The sequence below is a fragment of the Pan troglodytes genome, chromosome 8 (genome assembly GCF_028858775.2).
Source record: "Pan troglodytes isolate AG18354 chromosome 8, NHGRI_mPanTro3-v2.0_pri, whole genome shotgun sequence".
Lineage (NCBI taxonomy): Eukaryota > Metazoa > Chordata > Mammalia > Primates > Hominidae > Pan > Pan troglodytes.
In genome coordinates, this window is record NC_072406.2 from 92,937,390 (window position 1) to 92,941,814 (window position 4,425).

The window sequence follows — 4,425 nt, forward strand, 5'->3', positions numbered from 1 at the left end:
TAAGTGTTTGATCCATTTTGAGTTAATATTGTATATGGTGTGAAGGAAGAGCCCAGGTTAATTTTTGTGTGTGTGAATTTGTCCCAGCACTATGTGTTGAAAAGTCTATTCTTTCCTCTTTGAATGGTCTTAGCACTCTTGTTGAAATCAGTTGACTATAGATGTATGGTTTTATTTCTGGACTGACAGTTCTATTCCTTTGATTCATGTCTATCTTTATGCCAGTACCACAATATCTTGATTACCATTCTTTTGTAGAAAGTTTTGCCTGTAATCCCAGCACTTTGGGAGGCTGAGGTGGGTGGATCACAAGGTCAAGAAATCGAGACCATCCTGGCCAAGATGGTAAACCCCGTCTCTACTAAAAACACAAAAATTGGCCAGGCGCAGTGGCTCACGCCTGTAATCCCAGCACTTTGGGAGGCCGAGGTGGGCGGATCACCTGAGGTTGGGAGTTTGAGACCAGCCTGACCAACATGGAGAAACCCCGTCTCTACTAAAAATACAAAATTAGTCAGGTGTGATGGTGCATGCCTGTAATCCCAGCTAATCGGGAGGCTGAGGCAGGAGAATCACTTGAACCGGGGAGGCAGAGATTGCAGTGAGCCAAGATCGCACCATTGCACTCCAGCCTGGGCAACAAGAGCAAAACTCCATCTAAAAAACAAAACAAAACCCACAAAAATTAACTGGGCATGGTGGTGCATACCTGCAGTCGCAGCCACTCGGGAGGCTGAGGCAGGAGAATTGCTTGAACCTGGGAGGCAGAGGTTGCAGTGAGCCGAGATCGCGCCACTGCACTCCAGCCTGGCGACAGAGCAAGATTCTGTCTCAAAAAAAAAAAAAAAGAAAAGAAAAAAAAAAGAAAAAAGTTTGAAATCAGAAAGTATGAATCCTTTTTTTTTTTTAATTTTCAGGACAATTTCACTATTCTTGGTTCCTTAAGTTCTATATGAATTTGATAATCAGCTAATTAATCTCCACAAAGAATTCAGTTGGGATTCTGGTAGTGATTACACTGAATCTCTGTATCAGTTTAGGGAGTATTGGCATCATGTTGTCTTCTGATGCATGAAGATGTGATGTTTTTCCACTTATTTAATGTCAATAATGTTTTGTAGTCTTCAGAGTTTTGAACTTCTTTTGTTAAATTTATTTCGAAGTATTTTATTCTTATTGATGTTATTTTGAATGGAATTGTTTTCTTAATTTCATTTTTAGATTGCTCATTTGCAAATGTACAAAATACAGTTGTATAATTGATTTCTGTATATTGATCTTATATCTTGCAACCTTGCTAAACTTGTTTATTATAGTATTTTTTTAATGGATTCCTTAGCATTTTCTATTTATAACATCAGATAATGTCATCTGTGAGCAGAGATAGTTTTACTTCTTCCTTTCATACCTGGATGTCTTTTCTTTTTCTTTCCTAATTGGCCTGACTAGAACCTCTAGTACAATGTTGAACAGAAGTAGTAACAGCAGACATCCTTGTCTTGTTTCTGCTCTTAGAGGGGAAAACATCCAGTTTTTCATCAGTGAACATGATGTTAACTACTGGTTTTTCAGAAGCCCTTCATTATGTTGAGACAATTCCCTTCTATTCCTAGTTTATTAGTTTTTATTATGAATGGGCATCAGATATTGTCAAATCTTTTTTTTCATTTATTGGAATGATTAGATAATTTTATTTTTTATTGTATTGATATAATGTATTAAATTAATTTTCAGATGTTGAATCAACCTTGCATTCCTGGGATAAATTCCACATGGTAATGGAATATAATCCTTTTAATATGCTTCTGGATCTGATTTATTAGTATTTTGTTGGGACATTTTACATCTATATTTATAAGAGATATTAGTCTATAGTTTTCTTGTCATTTTTTTCCACCTGGTTTTGGTATCAGGTTAATACTGGCCTCATAAAATAATTTGGGAAGTGCTCTCTGCTGCTTTTTGGAAGAGTTTGTGAAAAATTAGTATAAATTCTTCTTTAAATATTTGGCAGAATTCGCCAGTGAAGCCGTATGGGTTTGGGCTTTTCTTTGTGGATAGGTTTTTTGTTGTTGTTTTGTTTTTGACTTTACTAAACATTAAAGCACACATGAATGTTTTCTGTGGAGTAGGACTAAAGGACATCAGGGGAGGAGAAAGGGATACTTGGGAAGAGAATCACAAGACAAGGACCTATCTTCTCAAAAAGGGCTCAATATTGATTTCCAGGGAGGAACAGGGAATGGTCAGCTCAAATTTGGTGATAACATCAGGATGAAGGACTCTAAGCTTCCTGACATTTTGACTCCTGGCAAAGATCTCTGTGCTTTGCCCAAGGAAGAAAGTGGTTCCTTTTGATGATTTGATCACATATCCCCCTTAATTTTCAACAGGAGGTACATTGCGCAGCTGTGTAATTCTGTCCAGATGCATATGGATGACCTTAAATCCAGGATTCTTGTTGTAATAAACAGCGAAGAGATGCCCGTAGTTTTTTGTACCTACGTCTCTGCTAGAATCTTTTATTACAATGTTAGAGATTTCAAATAGTTTCAGAGGAAGGAGCATCTTCTGATTTGTTTCTATGGTCTTCAGAGCACCAAGAAGGGTAATGAATGCTGCCTGTAATTGAGCTGTTTTAGTTTTACTTATGTGGACTGCTTTTGTTGCAGAGATAATCCAAAACAAGTTTATCAGAAATATCCTCTTGGAGCAGAGGGCAAAGGTGAGTGCTTCAGTGAATCCATGTCTACCATGGATTCAGCTACCATGTCATGTCTGATACATTTTTTGAGCTTATTAAGAGGAAATTGATTAGCTGTGGTGTTTATGGGAGAGTCATCTGAATATTGTTATATCCGTAAGCAATAGCTGCATCTTCTACAATATCACATGCATGGATAATGTCAGCTGTGGTCAGAGGGATTTTATTCTCAGTGTGATTCCCATTGCTGATGACTTTGGACTTCATATACATCCTGGTCAGAAGCTAGGCAAGATTTTCTGGAGTTTCTCTGATTTCTTTTTTTTTTGTTAACGAAATCAGCTTTCACTATATCTTTTTGAACAATTTTTAATTAAAAATATTTTTATAAAGATGGGATCTCACTATGTTGCCCAGGCTGGTCTTGAAACCCTGGACTCAAGCGATCCTCCCACCTCAGCTTCCCAAAGTGCTGGGATTACAGGTGTGAGCTACCACGCCCAGCCTCACTATCTCCTTTTGGTAAGCTAGTTTTGGAAAAGTATATGCTTTTCCATTAGGAAAATTACCTCAGTTGCTTCGATTGTAAATTGGTTCTCAATATAGTCACTGAAAATGGTGTCAAGATAATATCAAGAACTCTTTTTGCCTTAGTAAAGTCACTTCCTGTGCATTTGATAAATACCTTTCTAGTATTTAATTTTGGAGTCATCCTCATTGGTGATGGAAGGCATTGAAAGGACGACACCCTTGCTATCATGGATAACTGGGTACAGGGGTTTATTTCCAATGACATGTTAATAGTGTTTAAGGTGGTTGTCAGTCTTGTACATGTTCATCGGCTCACAGACTGTATACTCCTTGGCCTTATTTAGGGCTTGCACTTGATATCTAAAGGACACTTTGCACAGTACAAGTAAATGGGTGACAAAGTGTCCAATGGGTTCCAGTAGCAACCAATGCTCTTTTCCAGCAAATATCCTGATGCAATTTCTCCTGATGTTCAATGAAGCTGTCATATTGATCTTTAGTAAGCTTTAGATTTTGGAGAACTGTAAAGGTCATACCTTAACTATCTTTTCTGTGATAATCAATTTCTGGATTTTTCCATTAGGCATTACCTGTTTATATGCCAGAGCCTTTATCCTTTCTTTGAAGACCTGAAGTCCTCAAATCAATCCTTCCAGATACATGAAGTCATATCTATTGACAGAGATGTCAATTTTGCAAAGAACATTAGAAGTCCCTTCTGCCTTTACATTATCTTGTTCATTACTTATTTCCTTCTAAAAAGTAATGTCATCAACTTCCAGACCAAATTGAAAACATAGTTCATCAAATTCTTCATCAGTGTAGGCCTGGCCCAGGGTTTGGAAGAACAGAAGGTGCTTCTTTGTGGGTAGTTTTTGATTACTGATTCAATCTCTTTACTTATTACAAGTCTATTTATATTATCTATTTCTTCTTGAGTCAGTTTCAGTAGTTTGCATCTTTTAAAATATCTGTCCATCTCATCTAATTTATCTGATTTGTTGGCGTACATTGTTCATAGTATTCCTTTATAGTCTTTTTTATTTCTGTCAGGTCATTAGTAATGTCCCTCTTTTGTTTTTGTTGTTATTAATTTGAGTCTTTTCTTTTTCCCTTGGCCAATCTAGCTTAAGTTTGCTATTTTTGTTGATCTTTTCAAGGAATTGGCTTTTGTTTTCATTGATTTTCTC

At 36.9% G+C, this 4,425-nt stretch overlaps 1 pseudogene; it reads right to left on the minus strand.

Moving 5' to 3' along the window:
• Positions 1-2,193: 2,193 nt before the first annotated feature.
• Positions 2,194-4,052, minus strand: LOC100615977 (phenylalanine--tRNA ligase beta subunit-like; annotated as a pseudogene).
• Positions 4,053-4,425: the final 373 nt, after the last annotated feature.